This window comes from Pleurodeles waltl, chromosome 11, assembly GCF_031143425.1.
Source record: "Pleurodeles waltl isolate 20211129_DDA chromosome 11, aPleWal1.hap1.20221129, whole genome shotgun sequence".
NCBI lineage: Eukaryota > Metazoa > Chordata > Amphibia > Caudata > Salamandridae > Pleurodeles > Pleurodeles waltl.
Genome location: NC_090450.1, coordinates 907128535 through 907153828, shown reverse-complemented (window position 1 = coordinate 907153828; position 25294 = coordinate 907128535). Strand labels below are relative to the sequence as shown.

Genomic DNA, 25294 nt, shown 5'->3' with positions numbered 1-25294 from the left:
CTCGACGACGTGCAGACGTCAGTTCCCTTTTTTCCGTGCATTCGAAACGGTTATCTTCGAGGGAGCAACTGTTACTCTTGCGGTTACAGTGTATATCTTGCTGCGTACTCTTTCTCTGTGGAAATAATGTCGCAGAGAAAGTCTGGATTTAAGCCTTGTCGTGAGTGTGGAGGCAAGATGTCGGTGACGGATCCTCATTCCGATTGCCTTTGGTGTTTGAGCTCCGACCACGACGTCTCGACTTGTGATTCATGTCAGCACATGAATCCGAAGGCCCTTAAAGAACGCGAGGCGAAGCTGTTTATGGCCAAGTCAAAGGAGAAGCATCACAAGAAAAAGTCTTCTCCAAGACATCGGCGTCATCGAGACTCCCGGCGCCGTAGAGAATCTTGGCGTCATTCAAGGGAGGCTCGTTCCAGGTCTCCAGATAGGCGCCGGAGGACATGGGAGGTCAGCCCCACGGTGACGCCGCATCCTTCGACGCCGTTGCTCTCTCCGGCGTCTCCAACTTCGTCTGGACAGGCGTCGGTGATTGAGGTATTGGAGCCTCAAGTGTTTTCTCCGGCGCAGACGCCGAGGCCGGCGTCGGGGTCGCCTCCGAGTCAGGCACCCCAGTATCCGGCTTTTCCCACCCCTGGAGCCGATAGTTCCGCATTCTTGAATGCGATGTATGCCATCTTCCAACAGATGGCTCCAGGGGGTGCTCCGGCTGGGCCTTTGGCCTTTTCTTTGGGTGATCCTGCGCCTCTTCGGCCGGCACCCTTTATGCCCTTTCTCCCGTTTGGGAACGTGGGCTCGGCGCCAGTGTCGGCGCCGGTGGCCGCTCCGGTGGCTTCGGAGGGATTGGCCCCAGGGATTTCCATCCCGTCGACGTCGAGATTTCGGCCTGTGACTCCGGTGGGTCCATCCGTTTCAACTGCTCTTCAGTCGGCGCCGAAGTTACCTGTGGCACCGGATGCAGCGTCGGTGGCTTCGGAAGATCGGCGCCGATCTCCGACTTCGGCGGAGGTATTGTCGACTCCGCGGATTGAGCAACGACTGCATTCAAGGAGGCGTGCTCTCCGGGTACTAGAGGAGCAGGAGTACCAACGAGCCCTAGAGGAAGGAGAGCTAGAGGACTCGGGTGATGGGCTGCGTGGACTGGAGTCGGCCAGTGGGCTGGACACTTCCCCTGAGTGGGACCTTTCGTCCCCGGGGGAATATACCGAGGAAGCTGCTTCCTTTCATACAGTGGTACGGAAGGCAGCTAGTTTTTTGGACCTGCCTTTGCCGGTGGTGGAGGCGAAACAAAACCTTTTGACAGAGGTGTTGCATCCGGCCTCAGCCGCGGCGGAGCCTCTATTACCTTTTAATGACGCTCTGCTGGATCCGGTTTTAGAGGTGTGGAAGAAGCCGGCATCTTCCCCAGCAGTTCACAGAGCCGTGGCCAGGAGGTATCGGACAGCTCCAACTGATCCTGGTTTCCTATCTAGGCACCCTACGCCGGAGAGCTTGGTTGTGCAGGCCTCCTGTTCGTCCAAGTCAGCGCCTGGTTCTTTTCCGACGGTGCCGGGGGACAGAGATTCAAAAAAGCTGGAGGCGCAGTCGAAGAAGATTTTTTCGTCCTGCAGTCTGGCTTTAAAAGCCACCAATGCAACCTGTATCCTGGGGAGGTATATTCATGCTCTGATGGATGACATCTCCTCTTCGTTTACAGAGCTTCCCCAGGGTCTTTTGGATCTTGTCTCTGATGCCCAGGCTGCTGCGACCCAAATTATTCAGACGGGACTGGATACCACCGACTCGGTAGCCAGAGCAATGGGCACAACTGTGGTGGAAAGGAGACAGGCCTGGCTCCGTAACTCTGGCTTTTCGGCAGATGTACAGTCCACATTGTTGGATCTCCCGTTTGATGGGGACAAACTGTTTGGGGCTAAGGCTGATTCGGCCTTGGAACGGTTTAAGGAGAGCAGGGCCACGGCTAAGTCGCTGGGACTCCAAGCTCCTTCTTCCACGGCCTCTTCCAGATTCTTCAGGAGGTTTCGTGGATTTGGGCGTGGCTCTTCCTCCTCTTCCTTTCGGGGAAGATATCAGCAACCTGCCTCTTCCCATCCCTATAGATCTTTTAGGGGGAGGGGTAGGGTCCGCACCAGGGGAGCTTCTCAGCAGCACTCTGCCTCTTCCTCATCCTCTGGCGGGGTGCAGCAGGGGAAGCAGCCTTAGGCTTCCACCATTTCCCACTCACTCCTCTCCTGTAGGGGGAAGATTACAGCATTTTCTCACCAAATGGGAGACTGTTACGTCGGACACTTGGGTTCTCAGTGTTGTGGGAAAAGGCTACACCCTTCCCTTTCGGGAGTTTCCGCCCCTCATCCCGCCCCGCCCTTCGTATTGTTCACAAGAACACCTCCTGTTGCTAGAACAGGAGGTAGAAGTCCTCCTTTTAAAGGGCGCGGTGGAGTTGGTCCCGGAGCAGGAAAGGGGTCAAGGAGTTTACTCAAGATATTTCCTGATTCCCAAGAAGGATGGTGGTTTGAGACCAATTCTGGACCTGAGGATCTTGAATTGGTTCCTCAAGCAGGAAAAGTTCAAGATGCTGACCCTAGCACAGGTGCTTTTGGCGTTGAACATGGAAGACTGGATGGTGTCTGTCGACTTGCAGGATGCTTACTTTCATATCCCGATACTCAAGTCACACAGGAAGTATCTCCGGTTTGTGGTGGGATCGCAACACTACCAGTTTGCGGTCCTTCCGTTTGGTCTTACTTCAGCACCTCGAGTCTTCACGAAGGTGATGTCGGTGGTTGCGGCAGAGCTCAGAAGGAAGGGGATAGCAGTATTCCCTTACTTGGACGATTGGTTAATCAAAGCCAAGTCCCCGGAGCTTGTGTTGCGTCATCTGCAGTCAACAACCCAGTTGTTGTTCGACCTGGGCTTTTCGGTGAACGAGCCCAAATCTCACCTAGAGCCCTCTCAGCGCCTCCTGTTCATAGGGGCAGTACTGGATACAACATTGGGTCGGGCCTTTCCTCCGCCTCAGCGGATTCAAGATATTCAGGATTTGGTTCCAATGTTTCGAAATGGAGCGGTAGTTCCAGTCCTCAAGGTCCTTCGTCTGCTCGGTCTTTTTGCCTCCTGCATTCTGTTGGTCACGCATGCTCGCTGGCACATGAGGGCTCTTCAGTGGTGCCTCCGAAGGCAGTGGTCTCAACACAGAGGGGATCTAGAGGGTACGGTCAAGATCTCCAGAGATGCTGCTGTGGATTTGAAGTGGTGGATTGCAAGCAACAATCTTTCACAAGGAAAGCCGTTCCAGCAGTCGCCACCAGTGGCCACAGTCATAACGGATGCTTCCACTCTAGGGTGGGGAGCTCATCTGGGGGATCTGGAGATCAAAGGTCTTTGGTCTCCAGAGGAACAGATTTTTCACATCAATCTGTTAGAGTTACGGGCTGTACGTCTGGCTCTCAAGGCCTTCCTCCCTTCCCTTCGTGATCAGTCGGTACAGGTCCTAACGGACAATACTACCACGATGTGGTACATAAACAAGCAGGGAGGAGTGGGGTCGTACCTTCTCTGCAGAGAAGCTCTTCGACTATGGTCCTGGGCAAAGGACCATCGGATTTGCTTGATAGCAAACCATCTGGCCGGAGTTTTGAACGTGCGTGCGGACAGTCTCAGTCGCCACTTCTCGGCAGACCACGAGTGGCGTCTCCATCCAGATCAAGTCCGTTTAATCTTCCAGAAGTGGGGGTTTCCTCGGGTAGATCTGTTCGCCACTCGAGAGAACGCGCATTGTCCGTTGTTCTGCAGCCTTCAGTATCCGATGCAGGAAGCGTTGGGGGACGCGTTTCAAATGACCTGGTGCGGCCAGTTGCTTTACGCGTTTCCTCCCATACCCTTGATTCCTCGAGTATTGAGGAAGATTCGCCAAGACCGGGCTCTAGTAATCTTAATAGCTCCGGATTGGCCAAGGAGGGTGTGGTACTCCGACCTTCTCCAACTCTCAACGTGCCCGCCGCTCCGTCTCCCTTTCAGGGCAGACCTCCTCTCACAGTCGCAGGGGCAGGTTCTACACCCCAACCTCCAGAGTCTGCACCTACATGCCTGGAGATTGAACGGGGCAACCTGAGTTCCTTCTCTCTCCCGCCTGAGGTAGTGGATGTTATATTAGCGGCCAGGCGACACTCCACTAAATCTATCTACGCTAATAGGTGGTCTAAATTTGTTGCGTGGTGTGGAGAGAGGCAGATTGATCCCTTACATGCTCATCTATCGGACGTTTTGTCTTTTGCTCTATCTCTGGCGCAAAAAGGTTGTGCAGTGGCTACCATTAAAGGTTATTTATCGGCCTTGTCAGCCTTCATATGTCTTCCAGACCAACCATCTTTATTTAAATCCCCTATTGTTATCAGATTCTTGAAAGGTCTTCTAAATCAATATCCTCCAAAGCCATTCGTTATGCCGCAATGGGATTTGTCCTTAGTCCTGACTTTCCTTATGGGGTCCCCTTTTGAACCTATGCATTCTTGCCCCTTGAGGTATTTGGTTTTAAAAACAGTCTTCCTGATAGCTATAACATCAGCAAGGAGAGTGAGTGAGTTGCAGGCCTTATCAGTAAAACCCCCTTATACAACTTTTTATGGGGATAAGGTGGTGTTGAGGACCAAGGCTGCTTTCCTCTCGAAGGTTGTTTCACCCTTCCATTTGGCTCAGGCAATTACTTTGTCCACGTTCTATCCTCCGCCTCATCCTTCCAAAGAGGAAGAAAGACTGCACCGTCTGGACCCAAAGAGAGCGTTGAGCTTCTTTATCGATAGAACAAGGGATTTCAGGCTGGAGGATCAGCTGTTTATTGGATACGTGGGCAAGAGGAGAGGAAAGGCAGTCCACAAGAGAACACTATCCAGGTGGGTTGTTCTTTGCATTAAAATATGTTACTCTTTGGCAAAGAAGGATCCTCCTGAGGGCATTAGAGCTCATTCCACCAGAGCTAAGTCAGCCACTTCGGCCTTAGCCAGAGGTGTTCATGTGGTCGACATCTGCAAGGCCGCAACTTGGTCGTCCCTTCACACTTTTGCAAAACATTACTGTTTAGATTCTGAGGTTAGAAGGGACGGCCATTTTGCACGGTCAGTGCTGCAGGATTTCTTGGTTTGACCATTTAGGCACCCACCGCCGGGCGTGGTACTGCTTTGGGACTCTATTCATGAGGTGAGGAATCCACAGGTAGTTGTATCCATCAGAAGAACGAGTTACTTACCTTCGGTAACGACTTTTCTGGTGGATACATTAGCTACCTGTGGATTCCTCACGGTCCCACCCGCCTCCCCGTTGCCTTTATGGTCTTGCCAAGTAATCCTTGAGTGCGCTCCTCTTGGTCTTTGAGGGTGCAATAGATGTATATATAATATATTTATATATATATATGTGTATATGTGTATATATCTTTATGTATATACTTGGTGTGTGTATATATTTTAAAAGAGAGAGTTTTATATATATATATATATATATGTACATAAAAAGATTTACAGTTATTCATACAATGTGGTGTATTTTACAATATAATGGATGTTGCCTTGCTCTTTCATTGCATTGCCTGGTTGTTCTCATGCACGTAAAAAATGATTGGTACTGACGTCTGCACATCGTCGAGGACCTCTTATTGCCTGTATGACGTCAGACGGCGTCGCGTGCGAGACAGTGACGTCCTCGTCGACGTGCAGAGACTAGTAAGAAGATTTCCGTCGAATGCTGGCGCCATGGGAGTATTCATGAGGTGAGGAATCCACAGGTAGCTAATGTATCCACCAGAAAAGTCGTTACCGAAGGTAAGTAACTCGTTCTTCTGTCACGCTAAAATAAGGTTTCCCTTGTGAGACCAGGAAAGGTTATGTGTTATCCATCCGAAAGATGCATGTTACTCACTCCAAAGAAAATATTCCGTGCTCCGTGGAATGAGTTCCATTACATGCAGGAATACCTATCTCTGATTAAGAGAAATGCATATATCGGCAGTGTGCCAAATATGCCTAATCCTGGATGTAGCATTCCCTAGATCAGTAAAAGATGATCCCCTTTATTTTGAGATGCACCCCCTACACCTGCACTTGCTAATATGTACTCTGGATATGTGAGTTTGCATTTCATGTGTATATGTGCAGATATACACACACACCCTGGAGCTGTGTAGGTGGCTTCCTGTGGTATCCAGATTGATTAAATAATACTGAAGACCAGATGTAGGTAAGAAGTATATTTATTGTCACCTCATCAAGTCAGCTCCTTTCCAACTGCCATTCTGAATGGTTCTCCGTAGTCTCCGTGACATTCTACGTTCCCATGGCTTCATAAGAACTTAGCCATGCCACACTTTTCCCACTTACAACAAAACTAATCCACATATTAATATTATTATTCTCCTAACAATCATGAACATCTATCATTTTACCTTGAAACAGATGAATATAGATATTTATATTTATAGTCGTCAAATAGTTAATACATGACATTTTAGTCAAATGGTTGCATATATCAACGTCTAACATTTTACCTTTATCACCACTACAACATCAACTTCTGATATAATCGTTTAGATAATTTGGAAGAGTGCGTGCTCTTGAACTTCTCCTATTTGCAATTTTATGTTCTTCATTTGTAGTAACCTTAGTTGCACCAAAAGTATCTTGCACCATAGGATCTTTCATATTTTCTTCCTTCTGGGAAGAAACAACACAATTCAAATTCCAAATCCTACCATCATTCGTCTTTACAGCACTTTTAAACACCTTTACAATTTGTTTTGTTTTAGTGAATTTCGACCATTGACACCTCACTGGAGCCTTAATCTTTACCCAATCCCCAACTTTAAACACAATGTTCTTAGCACACTTGGGAGCATCATCATTTTTATTTCTACTTTGTTGACATTGAATTTCTTTTTCCCTCCATTCTCCAATATTGTTATTTTTAATGCCAAAAGACATCCACCGAGGACAGTGTTTTGTATTTGCTGCTCTTCCTTTAAATAACTCAAATGGAGTTTTGCCCATGGTAGAATGGGGTGACAACCTTTATGCATTAATTCTCCTTTGTAGCTCGCTTTTCCAATCTAAATTATTTACTCTTGCCAATTGGATACTCTCCTTTAAAGTTTTATTGAGTCTCTCAATAGCTCCATTTGTTTCAGGATGGTATAGTGATGTTTTTTTATGAATAATCCCACATCTATTAAGATACTGTTCCATTTCTTGTGAACAAAATTGTGTTCTGTTATCTGAAAGCATGTATCATGGATAACTCTCTCTTTTAAAAACATCTTACAGAAATGTTATCACATTAGAGGTAGAAATGTCACGCATACAAGTTACTTCCACCCACCTTGAGTAAAAATCCAACATTACAATCAAATGTGGAGCATGATGCCCTCTATGTAGCGGTCCAACTATGTCAATTGCCACCTCCTCCTATGGATACTTAGGTAGTTCCCTACAGACCATAGGCTCATTACAAGTTTTATGTACCTTACCACTCATATTACACGGAATGCAATCTCTTACTGCACGTTCCACCATAAGATCTAAACCAGGCCACCAGAAATCCTAACGTATACGTTCTTTCGTTTTAGCAGTACCCTTGTGTCCTTCACGAGGTATGTAAATTAACTTTTCTCTTAAGGACGCGGGTGGAATCAATCTAGTACCCCGCATCATCACACCATCTTTCACTGCTAACTCTTCCTTAAGACTTGCACCTGGTTTACTCAACCTATCTATCCGTCCCGATATTTACAACTCCATGATATTGAGTAATTCAGTATCTTTTGATACTTCACTTTTTCATTCATCCTATTGTACAGCGCCCAAAATTATCTCACACACCATAACATCTTGCTCATTCAATTCATCCCATTCAACTTGCATATCTTGGGAATCTACAATTTCAACAAGCTGTGATATGCAGTCTGCAGTAAAGTTTCTTGCACCAGGAATATACTCCGCAGTGAAATCAAAATCTTGAACAGCAACCACCCGCCTTCTAATTCTTGAAGATATGGAATCCCACCCTTTTTCTCAAAGACTTCCTACAGTGGTTTATGATCTGATCTTATTTTAAAAGTAGAACCCCAGATCACATTTTAAAACTTTTTCAGGGGCCAAATATGGCCAACGCTTCTTTTTCAATGACCGAATCACTTATCTCAGCACCTCTCAAACAGCTTGATGCACATGCTATAAGACATTATTTTGCATCTCTAATTTGAACAAGTGCCACACCTAAACCTTTGTTACTGGCATCCGTTATTACAGCAGTATCTTCACCAGGAATAAACACTTGCAGACTGGGAGCATCAGCAAGATCATTCTTCACTTGTTCATTCTTCATCACAAGCTTCACTCCATACAAATTCCACTTTCTTACCCAATAATTCCCTCAAGTGAACAGTCTTATCCACAAAACCTCTTACAAACTTACTATAAAACTCAGCCATTCAAAGAAATGATGTTAATTCTTCTTCAGATTCAGTTGTTTTTAGATTCATAATGGTTTCAACCAACTTGTTCTTTGGCTTTGTCTTGTCCTGAGATATGATGTCCCAAATAATTACCTTCAGTTACACAAAATTTACATTTGTCCTTCCTTAACTTCAAACCTGCCTTTTGTAACCTATTCAACACTCTTTTAACTCTGACTTCGGAACCCCAATCACACCTTTCAAAATATCAGTCATAATTCTTTGAAATACTGAGGCATCTGAGGCTAACCCAAATGGCATTCATGGAAATTTGTACGCACCCATTGGTGTGATAAAAGCTGTTACCTCTTGCGAAGTCCTGTGTAGTGCAACCTGATGATAAGCTGAGGCTAAATCCAACATTGTAAAATACTTAGCTCCTCCTATGGTTGACACCATCTCATCAGTGTTAGGAAGTGGAAATATATCTACAATAACTTCTCTAAGTGCTCTCAGATCGACACATAAACAAATCTCGTTATTGGGTTTCTTCGCTACTACAATGGGAGCCAACCATTCTGTGGCTTCTACAGGTTCTATAATTCTTTTTTCAATGAATTGTTTTCTGAACCCATTCTTGTATGTTAATGGGTATCCTCCTCACGTTAGCTACTACAGGTTTGACACCTGCTTGCAACTTAATATGATGTTTGTCATCACGCAAACAGCTTAGCTTCTCCTTGAACAGATCTTTGAACATAGGAACAAACTTGTTTCTGTCACCTAAAACTTAATGTATTTGCATTGGTGGATCTGCAATGGGATTTAGTGTGACACCTAAACGCCTTTGATGTGGCCAACTCAAATTATCACCTTTATCTGCTACATATATTTTAGCATCTACAAATCTCCCATTGTACTCCAACAACCCAAAGAAATAACCAAACATTTTTATAGGAGAGCCTCTATATCCTGTTGGTTTCATATCATGTTTGTGTAGTCCTACATTATTTGCAAAATTGTTATCAAATTCTCTTTTTGATATAATAGTCAGTTGTGACCAAGAATCAAATTTCATTTTGATCCTGCTGTTCTCTACTTTTACCTACTCTGAAGGATGTTCATTATTTACATCATTCATCTGGAAAACTATCTCCTTTACTTCTTGCCTCTGTTCCTTCTTATTTTTTCCTTTACAACAACTAGCATAATGACCTTTCTTACCACACCGATTACATACCACTTGGATCGCTAGACATACATTTGCATTGGCCTAGTGTCCCGTCCTTCCACAACTAAAATAAGTGCCTTTGAAATCAATTGTCATCTTAGATTCAACTGTATTATCTTTAACTGCTGTAGTACCTGGTTTATGTTGAACCATGCAAACTACCTCATTCACATTCTCCCCAGAACTTTTCATCTTGTTTTCTTTGCTCAGTTCTCCCACACATTTCATCGTATGCGCAATACGCTTGGCTATAGCGATAACTTCCTCAGAAGGTGGTTTGTCTTTTAGCCATAACTCTTCTCTTATCTTATCATTAAAACATTTTAGTGTAAATTGATCTCTAATTCTCTGTTCTGTTAGAGCTCTAAATTTTACAACTAGCCATCAACTTTCTTAAGGTTATAACAAAATCTTCTACAGATTCATCTTTCCCTTGTTCTCTTATGCCAAAGTAATATCGTTCCATTATTGTGCTCACTCTAGGTAAATAGTAGTACAGATCTAATTTTGTAACACCAATTTCATACTCATTCAGATTTCTTTGTTCAGCATTGCTTAAATCTGGCAAACTTTGTAATACCTCCTGACCTTCCGCACCGAAACAATGAAGCAATAGAGCATTTTTCCACTCAGCATTAAGATCTGTTCCACATACTCTTAAGTAGTTCACAAAGATTTTGTTCCACTTTTGTCATTTCACTGGAGGTTCTCCTGGACTTACCAGGAAAAAGGAGATGTGACATTTTGCATTTCCCTTCTTTAAAAAAAAAAAAAAATGAAAACACTAGAATTTTTAACCGGAGAAATAAATAGGGAAAAATAACTTTTCTTTTCTCTTTTTTTTTTATTTATTAGGTGTGCTTGTGACAGTTTCTTATTGTATTTACTAAAATACAAGTTACAGAAATGATGTGCCCATCATCATCACACATGTAACAGTGTTCCTGAACAGGAATAAATATCTTGTGTGTGCCTGTCACAGAAATTTCCACATTTAACAGTGTTCCAGTATAGGCATAAAAATATTTTTGTGTGTGCCTGTTACAGAAATCCCTAAGTTTCTTTTCCTTCATGATCAAACACTTATCTTTCCCCAAGATGGCTGCTAAACATATGCCTTGTTAAATGTTTCCCTTCTCCACGTTGCAGCTGTTTAAATAAGAGACAACGTGGAGAAATGTACGTAGTCTCGTTTGCAGATAGTGTCTCGTACTTCCTGTAGCTCACGTTTGACACGGCAACCGCTTGTACATGTATGTCAGTACACACGCTCACCACTGTGCTCACGCTTCATAAAAATAAAAGCATCCACTAAATAAAATATTTCTTACGGACCATCGATCCTCACGCTGCCGCAACACTGAAGGGCAACACTGGCCACAAGGTATCCCAAACGGCAGAAGTGCTTGCTTGCCCCTGCCTTGGGATCAAAATAGCCCCAATCACGAGCACCTCTCACCAGTCGCCGCCTCTGGGCCAAAATACTCCACGCCACCGAGGGACGTCTTCCTTCTAGCTGCTGCACCCACCGCAAATCAAGGCAGCGAGGTTCCTGCCAGTCACAGGAAGCGTCGTCATTGTTTCTGCAAGACAACCTATGAAACGATGGGCGGTGGCAATGCTGCCACCAGCCATCGACTTTCCCCTTCACCTCCGATACTCCAAACCGCTGTTGTGGTGACAGCCACAGATCCCGTCCTCTGTGGCTAAAATGTGGTATCCGGATTAAATAATACCGAAGACAAGATATAGGTAAGAGGTATATTTATTGTCACCTTATCCAGTCAACTCCTTTCCAACTGCCATTTTAAATGGTTCTCCTTAGTCTCCATGACATTCTACGTTCACCTGGCTTCATAAGAATGTAGCCATGTCACACTTCCCCTGTGCTTCAGTGTACATATCCTGAACCTGTGAGTGATGCATTCGCAGTGCAACCCTTGAAATTTGAGGACTGTATTGAGGATTATATTCTTGCCTTTTGAGGGATGTGTCTTCTGTGAAGTCGGGTACTCATCCTGGATTCAGAGATGCCTGCTGTCCTCCTAAGTACAATGTTACGTGGGTCTGTGAGGGACCAGACGATGCATCTGATTTTATGTGAAGTATAAATGCTGGATCTTTGGGCGGTGGGTTGGGGGTTCCATCCCCAGTGCTCCGAAATAAACAACCTAGCCCTTTGAAAGGTAAGTCTTGTCTACTTTAAAGACTGTGGCCTTTATCTGTTCGATGTTCTATAAGGTCAACATCTTTTCTCTGTGGGGGACCCACCCCCTGGGAAATGAGTGAAGCATCCTTAATCTGTTTGGAGTGTATAAATACTTCCTATATCTAAGAGGTAAAGTTTGTCTTGCCTTCTGTGCGAAAGAGGCATAATATATTTAAAATCACAGAGGAAAGCATCAATGTGTGTAAGGTTCACATCCAGGATCTGTGGTCAGTGACTTCTGTGTGCAGGAGGTATAATGTATCTCAAATCTCGGAGGAAAGCATCAATGTGAGTAAAGTACACATCTAGGATCTCTGATGAGTGCCTTCTGTGTGTAAAAAGTATAACATACATTACATCTTAGCAGAAAGCATTAATGTGCATGAGGTACACATCCAGGATCTGTGGCGGGTGCCTTCTGTGTGCAGGAGGTAAAATATATCCTAAATCTCAGAGGAAAGCATGAGGTGCACGTGCTGGACCTATATTGGATGCTTCTTCTGTGCTCTCTGGTATTTGTCTTTGAAAAGTACAGCCAGGGCCGGCTTTAGGGCAGTGCGAGCGGTGCGGGCGCACCGGGTGCTGACCTGGATTGGGGGGCTCCGTGTTTAGCAATTACTTAAGAAACTTGCAGTTTAAAAAGCACCTGCTGAAAAGTTCCTTGTTAGTCCAGCCTTCAGGAAACAATAAAAATTTCAAGATACTGCTAGGGAGAGAGATGGGAGTTTTGTCTAGCTGGCAGCTTTGACTCACCATAAAGTAGCGCAGAGGGTTAATATGCCTGCTGCAAGGAACAGAACTATGGGGGGTCATTCTGACCCTGGCGGTAATTACCGCCATGGCGGAGGTCGGCGGTAGCACCGCCAACAGGCTGGCGGTGCACCGCTGGGCATTCTGACACGCTCCGCCGCCATGGGGATTCTGACACCCCCTACCGCCATCCTGTTCCTGGCGGGTCTCCCGCCAGAAACAGGATGGCGGTAGGGGGTGCCGCGGGGCCCCTGCAGTGCCCATGCCAATGGCATGGGCACTGCAGGGGCCCCCGTAAGAGGGCCCCACAAAGAATTTCAGTGTCTGCTTTGCAGACACTGAAATTCGCGACGGGTGCAACTGCACCCGTCGCACCTTCCCACTCCGCCGGCTCCATTCTGAGCCGGCGTCCTCGTGGGAAGGGTGTTTCCCGCTGGGCTGGCGGGCAGACTTTTGGCGGTCGCCCGCCAGCCCAGTGGGAAACCCAGAATGACCTTATGATACTTTACTGCCATGACATCAAGTGTTGACACGAGAGAGCCCCATGTGTTGGCGGGCACCTCTGTATGTTGGTGAAGATTTTGAGAGCAGTCCAGGAAAGAGCTTAAAGAGACTGCGGTGTTTATGGGCTTTTTGGGGTTTCTAGGGGATTGGTGGTCTTTTCCTGCGCAATGCTAAGTGCCTCTCCGGAAGAAACTCCGAGTAAATCCATATCCAAAGGTTCTGTTATAGGTAGAACATGGGGGCTAACAGAGACCCAGTGGGTTGGGTCCTCCCTTATGCTCAAGCATGAGGATTGATCCTCCCAGGTGCTAACATCCAAGACTGAGGCAAGCTCTAAAGAGGCTGCTCTGGTGGGTGCGGCCTTCAAACTCCCTGCTGTGAGGGGGAGGTGTGTTGGAGTTATTGTTGCTAAGAGCCGGACATTCTGGCTCTTGCGGGTTGAAGAGTTGACTTGTGAATTGACGTATGAGAGAGCGGACCCTTTTAGATTCTTTATCAGGGATCTTCCCTGTGATTGTTAATTCTGAAGATTCAATTGGGTCCTGAGAGGTTGAGGGCAGGACGGTTAAAAAGTCGGTGATTTTGTATCCCGCTTTTTTTGTTAAGAGAGTTGGGGTGGATTTGAAAGCGTTCGCCCTCTGTTCCAAGAGTTGAACTCCTTCATTTGGTGAAGAGACTGTAAGAGCTGACAATGAGTTCACTCGCTTGTCCTTTTTTGTGGCTGTTTCTTCCCTCTGTTGCCTCCCCCCTTCCCCCCTGGTCTGCCGGATTGCATTTGTGCTTGCCTGCTGAGGGCGCTGGGGCTAAAGAACTAGCTGCTGAGCAAATTGACAAAGGTTTTCAAGATCTTTACTTGGGGAGGTGGGACTGCTACTTGGACCCAAACCGCTCCTGCTGGATCTGCTTTCCGGGAGGGGGGGGGAGCGGGTCTCACTTGGGGCACACAAGCCACACCCAGACTTAGCTGGGCCGCTTCTGTGAACCCTCCGGACTTGCACTCAGCAGCGGCTGGCTACGGCCGCTGTGCTCAGCCACCCTGCGACTCCAGGCCAGGATTGTTGAAAACCGGGGGACCTGGTGTGGCTAGTTGTAACAGTGTGTGCGCCACTACAGGGCTGCCGAGATTGCTGCTGGTGTTGGTCTCTCGCCTTTTCTTCTCCCTTTTTCTCTCCCTTTTTGAAGGACTTAATTTGAAGGGGAGCGAGGTGCAAGGCGACTTGTGGTGGTATGTCGTGATGGGGATTGCTCCTCGAGCCGCTGTGTGGACTGGTGGACTGCTGAGCCCCTCTTCGTGCCTCCGGCTCCCTGAACCTGGCTCCTAACTCCCAAGCCCTGAGCCCTAGGCTTGCCCTGCGTTAGCCCTCCCCGCGTGGGTCAGGCGAGGCCTGGCGAGGGTATGGCAGCCTGGCACCACCCGGTTACCGCTGGCCACTGTCGCTGTCGGGTGCCGCTGTTGGGTGACGTTTAGCGGGTAACGTCGTCCGCACACCGTCTGCACCAGTGCTGCTCCCGTCCTCTGCTCCTCGTACACCACAAACTGGCCTCCACGGCTCCGGATCCGGAAGACTGCTCACTTCCGCTTCGAGTTCCGTTCAAGTTCGAGATCAGAGACTGAAGCAACTTGCTGCATTCACCAGCCAGCAACCGTCTGATTGAGTGTATTTTTACAATGTATGTACCATACATACCAGGGGAGGCACTTCCTGTAAGGTCGAATGATACACCAAATACCAAATGGCCTGAGAGAAGGGAGTAATACTCATAGATTGAATCAAACCACTCTCTATTTTTTTTTTTAAATGGTACCACTAAGTCTTCAGAGAGCTGGGTTGTCAAGCTAGACATAAAAATGCATGTCGTTGCATCTGTATTGGCCTTTAATCAAGACTGCTACTTTTTACTGGTTTGTTTAGAGGAATAGTGTAAAAGGAAATGCGAATCAAACATCTTTTTGGATGGCTGGATGTCCTTTTGTGGTTTTACTGCCGGAGGGCTTTTTCATGGGACCTAAAACAGCTGCCATTAATTTTACAAAAAAAGATGTTCTGGATATTGAGGCGGGCCCTGCGGTCTTAAAGCAGGACTTTCTTTTTTATGTTATTGAAACTTGTGTAATTATGTCAACCATTGTTATGGTTTCGTAGTGCATTTTCCACCATAGCGTCTTTTTTGCAGCGCTGAAGGAGACATCCTTTGGCCATGTATGTGGTTAGTAAAGTTGGTTGTGTGTTGCTAGGAAAATGATTATGTAGTATTTAGTTTCAAAATGGTTTGAGGTAATGTGAAAGTAAAATTAGTTTGATCTAGGAAGGTCTCTGTAGTATTATGTGTATTGGCAGATGCGCCAAAGGATTTTTCTGTCTTTTGCTTGATTTGAGGGTAGATTGTTCATTGCTTGGCCAGACTGTAGTTTTTTTCCTGTCACCAAACCTTACGCGAACAACAGAAAAAAATCTTTAAGCAGGACTACAGAGAGAGGGGATTTGACTCACCCACAAGTCGATATTCTCAAATACAGCATTTGTTTTGATAGAAGTTCTGCATTTCTGCTAAAAAACGATTGCTTCCTTTACACTATACGCATAATGTTTACTCCTAACTGCAGATTCATCACCTTGGGAATATCCCCAGGTGCCAGACTGGATCTGGGGAATTTTCTTCAGGAGTTCACCTGTATATCAGCAGGTGGCATTGTACGGCACCATGTCAGATTTGTTCTGCCCCGGGTATGACCATGGGGTCTCTAAATAGTCATCAATTCTGTGCACTGAGGTCACTTCCTTTCTTTCCGCTGATCCAGAGCTCACTCCCTCAAATTCTGTCTGGCTTGACAGACAATATTTTTTAACTTTTTCAAACTTGCAAGGGACATGACCCTCCAAAAGCAACAGATTTTAAACCCTTTAAGGATTGCTAGAAACAAATGTCAACGATTGACCAACATGAGGTCTGTCTCTGGTGTTTGGGCTCCTCACACATGGATGAATCCGAAGGCCATCTGGAACTGCAAGGCCAAACTCTACGCCACAGAACAACACCAAAGGTTTGAAAGGCCCGGTCCCATTTAAAGTTGAGGAGCCTCATGCATTCTCCTTCTTGAGCCAGTTCTGGTGAGCATTCTTCCTCCAGATCTAAATCATCCGGTAACTCTAAAAAGAAGAAACATAAATAGAAAAAACGCTCCCCTTCACCCTGCCACTCCCACCATGAGAATTTGCGCAAGTCACAGGGTATTCCCAGGCTGCAGACTTTGACTCAATTTCCGACCTTGGAACCAACTAACCCCTAATACCAATGCAACCCGGCGAAGCCACAGCGAATTCAGACTTTTAGAGAAGCCATGATTCAGTTGTTTGGTAACCTACCAGGTCCCTCTAGAGTGCCTTGGGCCATAAGGGATTCAGGATGGCCTCCTGTCGGCCCACTGTAACATTTCACACCTTCATAGATGCTCTCCTTCATTGGAGCCATCCTGGATACTATGCTTTTCCAAACCTTCCCTCTGCATAATCGAGTCCAGGACATACTGGCTGTGATCCTCATGTGTTAACCCTTGGCATGGGTATCAGTGAGAATAGCTCTGAGGCTTCTTGGCCTCCAACATCCTCCTTGTGAACCAGGCCAGGTGACACATGCAGGCTCTGCAGTGGGATCTGAAGTCTCAGTGGACCAAGCACCATAGGAACCTGTCGGACTCCATCCAGGTGTCAGAGGAGAAGGCGAACGTTCTGCAGTGGTGGCCGCTTGACCACAATTGGACCGATGGTGGATCTCTCACCCTACCCCACCTCAAAATAATGGTTGTGACAGATGCATTGTTGGTGGATTGGGGAGGTCAATTTGGAGAGGTGGAGATTATAGGTCTTGTCTCAGGAGGAAACCCCCCTCTGCATTAATTTGCTGGAGTTGTGGGTGATTTGCTTTGCATTGGAAGCGTTCCTTCCACCCAGTACTTGCTTGGAGATGCCTTTTCCTCTGATTGGAGCTCGGGACTCCTATACTCTTTCCCGCTTCTACCTCTCCTGCTCAGAGTTCTGAAGAAGATCAGGCCCATGTCATCCTAGTGGCTTAGACTGGGAGAGAGGAGACCTTTTGGCTTTGAGCATCTGGATGAGGGCCTCCTATCACAGCACCAAGGCACGGTCCCGCAGACAAGCCTTCACAACGTACACCTCCATGCCTGGAGATTCAGCAGCAACAGTTGATGGCTTTTATTCTCGCTTCTCAAATAGTGAGTGTTACCTTGGTAGTCAGGTGTCCATCGACTAAAACAATCTACGTGGGACCCTAAAAGACGTTTTCCCAAAATATCTAACCTTTACAGGCACAGTTGCCATATTACTCTTCTGTTTATCTATAGCCCTTCAAGGTCTTGCTGTGGCAATAGTTATAGGTTATACATTTACCCGATCAGCCATCTTTGTTCAAATGACCTTGTTGCAATGTGTTTTTTTTTTTTATGGGCTGACCCATATGTTCCTATCAACACCATTTGTGATGCCTCAGGGGGACCTCAGTCTGGTTCTCACTTTTGTCATGGGCATTCCATTTCAGCCAATCCACAGCTGCCATCGCCAATTGTTCACTTTAAAGACTATGGGCCAGATGTACCAAAGGATTTTACCCATTCTGTGTCTATGGGAAAAAGCTTTTGTACATATGGCCCTATATTCCTCATAGCAATAACATCAGCTTGTTGCGTGAGTGAACTACAAGCATTGTCTGTCCAGCAACCGTATACCACCATCTTCCCAGACAAGCTACTGCTCAGAATTAAAGAGGCATTTTCTTAGAAAGTTGTCACGCCTCCACACAAAGGACAATCCATTATCCCGCCAGCTTTCTTTGCTCCGCCTCATCGGTCTTAAGGGGAAGAGTGACATTATCACCTAGACCTAAAAAGAGCTCTGAACTTTTACATTGATCATACCAAGGCCTGTCAGGTGGACAATCGGATCCCTGTGGGGCTCTCCGGAGTGAAGAATGGGAAAACTGTGCAGAGGAGAACCATCTGTAGATGGATTGTCCTGTGTATTAAAATCTGAACAGATTGGCCAAGAAACAGCCTCAGAAGGCCTACATGCTCATTCTTCAAGACCAAAGTCTGCTACCACTACTCTGGCAAGTCTTGAGCCAATCTTGGACATCTGCGAGGCTGCTATGTCCACGTCACTTCACACATTCATGAAGCACTACTACTTGGATAGCCTGGTCTGGCGGGGAGGGTATTTTGCTTGTTCACATCGAGCATGATTTCCTGGTCCGAGCCATTCCACAGGCTCACTACTTGGGGAGGTACTGTTTTGGTATCTGTTCACAAGGTGAGATATCTGTGGTTAGAAGTATCCATCGGATAAACAAGTTGCTTGCCTTTAGCAACATTCTTTCTGTTGAATACTTTGTCTAACCTTAGAGTCATCACTGACCCACCCACCCCCTGATCTGTGGAATGGACTCTTCTAATCCCTGTTTAAGATTCGATCCTAGAGATCTGCACAATCCAATTACTAAGGTTCCGGGTCCAAAGGTGTGGGCAGATATCACAAAGAAACTTGCACCAGCACGTGGGGGTGATGACTATATCAGGGCCCCAACGTCACAACCGGAATGGGGCAGATCCTACGCAAAGCTGAATGATGACACTTCCTGCCATGTGAAGGAATTGCTGTAGAAAATTCTCCTGATCCAGTCTGGTGCCTGGGAGTATTCACAAGGTGATGAATCAAGGATTAGAATATCCACCAGAAAGAGTACTACAGAAGGTATGTAACTTGTCCGTTAGGCTCTCAGCGCAAGTGTTTTGGTTTGCTGTCATTTTGTAACTGTATAGTTCACAATTACCTTGTATGCCCAATAAAATGAGCCTGGATTTGTTATGGTGACAAGCCATTTATAAAAGAGGTTAATTTGGAAAAGTTATTTTTGATGCAATAAGTCTGATCTCTTTGTTACGAAAATGTATGAGAAAGGCAGCAGTCCTGGTTTATTTAATATGAAAAGCATCATTTAAAATCAATACACATTTAGGGTGGATTGTTATTAAATTGTGATAAGGCCGGTAGACAGGTATTTTGTTACATGGAATCTCACAGAGTACTGTAGTAGGCAAGTGTTTTGGTATTGGTGACAAACCTTGTGAGTAGATCTCCATTCTGATAATTTTTGCTAAACCCTTTAAGGACAGATTGTATATTGTTTTACCAACTGTAAATATGTGCATATTTCTAATTTTATGACACTGTACCTGACAGTTGCCTTGTGAGGCCCTAACAGGTGTTTTTTGTCTGCCAGGCTCTTACAATCAGACAAATTAACAGAACAAAATACATCTATACATACATAGTGGGGCGTTTGGTCACCCCTCTTCTGTCATTGGCCTTTTTGGATGTCATTCACATTCTGCTTCTTTTTATGACAAGATACGGCATGGGGCAGTGCCCACATCAGCCATTAGCTGTATTACCCTGTGAGTGACAGCATTTTGTCTGATAACATGCTAATTGAATGTGCTTCTGGGCGAGGGCTGATGGTCCTGTTCTTTAATTTTGATATTTTTCCATTCATAGGCCCACTTTCAATTTTTTTCTTTTTTGTTAGAGCATCCTGTGTCTTCCAAAAGAGTAGTGTCAGGCCGCACTCTTGCTGCTCATTCCAGCTTCAGTGTGCTGCATTCTGTCTACCGACTTCCTCTGAAGTGGGTAGCCATCTCGTAATACTATTGCCCTTGTGGTTTCATTGAATACCATTCCAAGATGGCTTCCGTTTTAGGAACATTAGGATGGCCATCTTGTTTCAGTACTATAATGATACACTGTGCACAACACCATTTCAAGATGGGAGCCTAGTGTGGTGTTTACTGAGCAGCTATAATGGAATGGAATTGTGTGTTGTGAATCATTGTTTCTGATGATCACTTCCACCTGCAGATTCCTTACCTCTTGAATTTCTTCCAGGTGCAAGACTGAATGTGGGAACGTTGAAATAGCTCTCTTGCACCAACAGGTAATGCTATGGCTCTGATTCAGCCTCAAGATTTTGTCAGGACCTGACGCCAAGGAGTCATATATGGCTCCACCCCAGTGGGCAGACTTCAGTTCCTTTTTTCCCCGCTTATTTGGGCATATCTGGGTTGTTTTCCTTAGAACTTTTGCTGTGTGTTAACAGTATGTCTTCCTCGAAGATTTCAGGGTTTAGACAGTGTCATTCCTGCCACAAACACTTGTCGCTCTTGGACCCTCACAGTGTCTTTTCCATCAGAGCCTGTATTAGTGAAAATGCAGCCAGTACCTGATTCAGCTCTGGCTGAGAACCCGGAGGCCCCTAATCCTTTTTCAGAGGTTCTGGCCTCTTGTGGTGACCCAGGTGTAATCTGTCTTTCACTCAGGCTTGGCTGGCCATCTTATGCTTCATTCCTCTGGACCCTAAGGATCCTTGAGAGCTTCCAACCAGGTTCTGCCAGCAGCTCCTTCCCTGGCACAGTTTGAATCCTCAGCCTCTTTCAGATGCTGTCAGAGGTGACCAGCTTCTCTTCCTCCCCCAGAGGCCTTGACGACTTCACTGCCACTGGCATCAGTGCAGGATCCGTACATCATGCCTCAGACACTGACTTTGGCTCTGATACAGAAGGTGGCAAACCTTCCAAAGCCAAAGCTCATTTTGATCAGGTCTAGATTAGATGTAAATCCAAGCAGGTATATGAGAAAGAATTCCCTGTAGACCATTGCCTAATGATGATTACTTTGGTGATCTCCAGGAGTTATTTGGCTGCGATTCTGACCACATCCAAATGCCACACATAGTAAGTGTGCTGATGATGAAAGAAATGCAGTTGGCAGTCTACTTCCTTCTGTTTGCAAGGATGTGAAAGACAGTTTGGCCTTGCAGAATGCCAGGGACCTGGATACGTCTTCTGAGGTGGATCTAGAGTGCTTCTTAGGCCCTCCCACTGAAGAGGTAGCCTCATTTATGTACATTTAGTGCAAAACTGCTGAAGTTCTAATATTATTCTTACCAGTAGAGGAGATCAAAGCTAACATCCATAGGAAATCCTGCAGCCTATCTCCCCTATGGAGGAACTCTTGCTTTCATTTAATGAATCTTTGATATATCCAGATGTAGTCGCATAGAGCAAAGCTGCTTCTGCTCCTTCAGTGAATCGCCAAGTTGTCAATTTCTATCGTTAGGTGCCAGGTGACCCAAAGTTCTTGATGGCTCACCTCTCCCCGTAGAGTCTTATTGTGCAGGCTTCTTCCACTCTTAAGCAGAACCATTATTCTTTTCCTTCTGCTTCTCCCAGATTGAAGCTACCCTCAGTTCACTAATGCACTGTGTCTTCTGGCTCATACTGCCATGCTCTGTGCGACACAATTGGTGTTTGTTGAGAAGTTTCATGATGGGCAGGATACAGCCAAACAAAGCCTCCCCTCTGGCATGAATTTGGCGAACTTGGTGTGGTCAATGGGTTCCTATGTTGATATCTAACATCCAGTCCCTGTGCTCCACCAGGTTTTACACACATTCCCTTTGGTGAAGCTTGTCTTTTCAGCAAGAAGTCTCATTCAGCCCTGGAGCGCTTCAGCCAAGGTTTAACCATTGCCTGCTCCTTGGGGCTGGCTTCTACTTGGAGCTAGTTTCACCAACAGTATAAGAATCTCAGGCTATACTCCTAGGTCTGACCTTTTCGGCAGCACCATCCCTCACAACCCATGCAGCAGGCATTTGAGTTTTTTGTTGCCACAGTGGTCTTCGAGGGCAACAGCAATAGTAATCTTTCTCTTCCCTGGCTACCCCCGCCAAAGCAGTTTAGCCCATCTTTAATGGTGCATGTGCGGCCTGTAGATTAATAGGTGTCATTACACTTGCCAAGCTGGCAGTCCATCACCATGGACATTTGGGTCCTCCAGATTGCCGAACAAGGCTATGACCTTTCCTTTCAGGGCTTACTTTCTTCCTCTCCCCCAGTTTCCTCTGTCACTTTGGTTCACCATGCCCAGATACTGCAACAGGAGGTTCATGCACTGTTAAGAAAGGAGACTTGGTTCTGCAGAAAGAAATTGGGCAGGAATGTTAATCCCAAAATTATCTTGATTCGAAAGCAAGATGGGGGTTTTTGTTCCATACAGGAGCTTTGTATGCTGAACTCAATTCTTCACAAGGAGAAATTCAAGATGCTGTTTCTTATGCATATCCTTTTGGCTCTGGAGTTGAAAGACTGGATAGTGTCCATCAGTTTGCAGGACACATATTTTCATATACAAGTCCTGTAGTCATATAGGAGATAACTGTGTTTCGTGGTGAGCTGTCAATATGCGACCTTTTCATTTAGGCTAACATTATCTCCTTATGAGTTCACAAAGGTCATGATGTTTTTTTGTAGTGCGCTTATTTGCAGGACTGTCCCTCAGGTATTGGTTGCTGAAGGCAGGCTCATCACAGCTGGTGTTTTACAATCTTTAGACTACAATCTCCCTGCTCTTCTTCTGGGATTTTCAATCAGCATCTTTAAGTTTCACCTCCAGCCCACTCACTTTCTCCTCTTTATGTGGGTGAGTTGGACGCTGTCTCTCTTAAGACCTTCCTATCCAGCTACCGTGTTTGGGGCATTTAGGTTATCCTCCCAATGATTTGAGGGAGAGTTTTTCTTGTGGCCCTCACAGAGTTATGCTTTTAGGGTCTGTGTGCTTCTTGAAGCTTGCTGGTTCTTGACACTTGCCTGTACATGTCAGCACATTTGTAATGCATTTCTTTTCAATGGGCTTACCATAAGGGGGTTTTCCCGGATAACATTTGAATCTTTCAGGAGGTGGTACAGGACCTGTTGTTGCGTTTTGACAGCACATCTCATTTGCAGGAAGCCCCTGTAATCTTTGCCGGCAGTGACCACAGTGGTGACCGATATCTTCTCCCTCAGCTGGGCAGTCATCTAAATATCTTGGAGGTCAGAAACCTGTTCCTGAGAGTTCCTGCTCGAGCTTTGAGTGATCTGCTTGACCCTCAAGAAGTTCCTGTCCTCAACCTATGGCCAGTGACTTCAGGAGCTCACAGACAACATGGCTGTGATTGTGCTATGCCCACATACGGGTTGATGTGGGCTTGCACCCCTGAGTCTAGGGTCCCTGAAGCTGTGGTCTGGGGCATAGACTCAGTGTTTTACTAGTAGTACATCATCTGGTTGGCTTCCTGAATATGCAGACAGGCAATTTCAGTTGGCGTCATCAAGCCAATCACAAGTGGCATCTCCACCCACAGGTGGTTCAATCGACATTAACCGTCAGTAGCACCTTTCATTGGACCTGTTCTCCATCAAGAAAACACTCAAGTGCCCTCAGCTCAGCACTCTCCAGTTTCTACTGAGAGGGCCTTGGAACTTCCAGCTTCACTGCATGTTCCTGCCCATCCCCCTGATTCGTTGGGTTATGAGATGGGCATCAGGGATAAGCACATGTGACCTTGATCACACCGAACTGGCTGCAAGGGTGTGGTAATCTAATCTGCTGTACTTATATCTGTGTTAAATTCGTCTGCTTCCACTCAGAGTGAACTGCCTCTTGCAGTGGGAGGGGCAGATTCTCCTTCACCATGAGAGGGGCAACCCGAGTTCTCTTGACTCGCCTGTGGATGTGGCGGACGTCATCTTGCCGGCTTGTTGCCTCTCAACTAAGACTGTTTATTGTGGACATTGGTCATGCTTTTTTTCTTGGCGCACAGATTAGGAAGTTGAGTCCATTAGGGCTCGTTTGTCTGCATGTTGCACATGGTGTACTCCCTGGTCCAGCAAAACTTTGCTGTGGGCACTGATAAAGGTTATTTGTTGACTTTTTCTGCTTTTCTTTGCCAGATCAATGGTCGTTGTGAAGTCTCCTACTGTTATACGTTTTTTGATGGCTTGGCCCATTTTATTCCCCTGTTGCAATTTGTTATCTCCTAGTGGAAGCTTAATCTAGTGCTCATTTTCCTAATTTCTTCACTTTTCGTGCCCATGCCCAATTGTGCCTTTCGGACTGCTTACTCTAAATATTGATTGCTATTAACGCAACTTGAGTTTTACGGAGCTGAAGGCATTGTCTGTCCGCCCTCCTTTCACTTCATTTTTTCTGGGCCACCTGGTCCTGAGATCGAAGGCTTCCTTCCTTCTTAAAGTTGTTGCTGTATATCATAAATGGAAAACCATCACCGTGCCGACTTTGTAGCCACTTCATAAACCCGAGGAGGAGAGGCTGCACTGCAAGACTATTTAGAAGCAGACGATTTCACATTGAATTATGATAATGATCTGCTATGTCCTTTCAAAAAAGGGGCCCCAAAGGCCATCAGAGCCAATTCCATCAGGGTGAAGGCAACTTTCAGTGTTGGCTCACAGTATTCCCTTTTCAGATATTTGCAGTGCTACCACATGGGCTTCAGTCCACACCTTCGACAGACATTACTGCCTCCATTCTGAAGCCTGCAAAGATGAGCATTTTGACAGAATAGTGTGGCAGGTCTTACAGGATTGACCATTTCCTCACACCCTCATTTTTGAGGTACTGTATTTGTATTGATTCAAGAAGTGAGGAATCAGGGGTTAGAAGTGTTCATCAGAAGAACAAGTTACCTACTGTGAATAGCAGTGTTTCTGCTGGATACCCTAACAAACCCACCCACCTCCCCATTCTGAGAGTTGTCATACTATCTATTTTAAATAAGACTCCAAGTTCTTGCACACTGTATTTTCTGTCATTTTGGTAAGCCTCATCTCTGCCTCTGCGGTGTGGGAAAAAAAGACAGGGAAGAGATGTCATTATGCTGGAGTGTGGAGGATCTGTGGGTCATATTGGAGAATTGGTAGAACCTGTTGGTGGAGGAGAGCAATTTCAACTTTTCCAGATGCAGTTTGGTGTCTGATGGACAGAGATGTGGAATCTGGAGGTGCATATAGTATCCTCCAGAAAGATTGTTACTGAGGAAGAGCAAGTTGTCCTTTATCAGTATGAGATGGTCAGCACATTGCTTCTAAGCATGGTAGCATTGTTGTAACTTAAACACAAAGATGATCTATGTTTAATACCATTGTATTATGGCCACATAATGCAATACTGTATACTATAATAATTTATTGCAAGCATATGATCACTTTGTTTAGGCAGCATGTTTTCCTATTTTTAATGTTTGTCTTTCATTTTAT

At 45.8% G+C, this 25294-nt stretch overlaps 1 protein-coding gene across 4 annotated transcripts in view; it reads left to right on the top strand.

Moving 5' to 3' along the window:
* CUX2 (cut like homeobox 2) overlaps positions 1 to 25294 on the top strand; it is a 661979-nt gene that overhangs the window by 111609 nt on the left and 525076 nt on the right. The window lies entirely within an intron of this gene.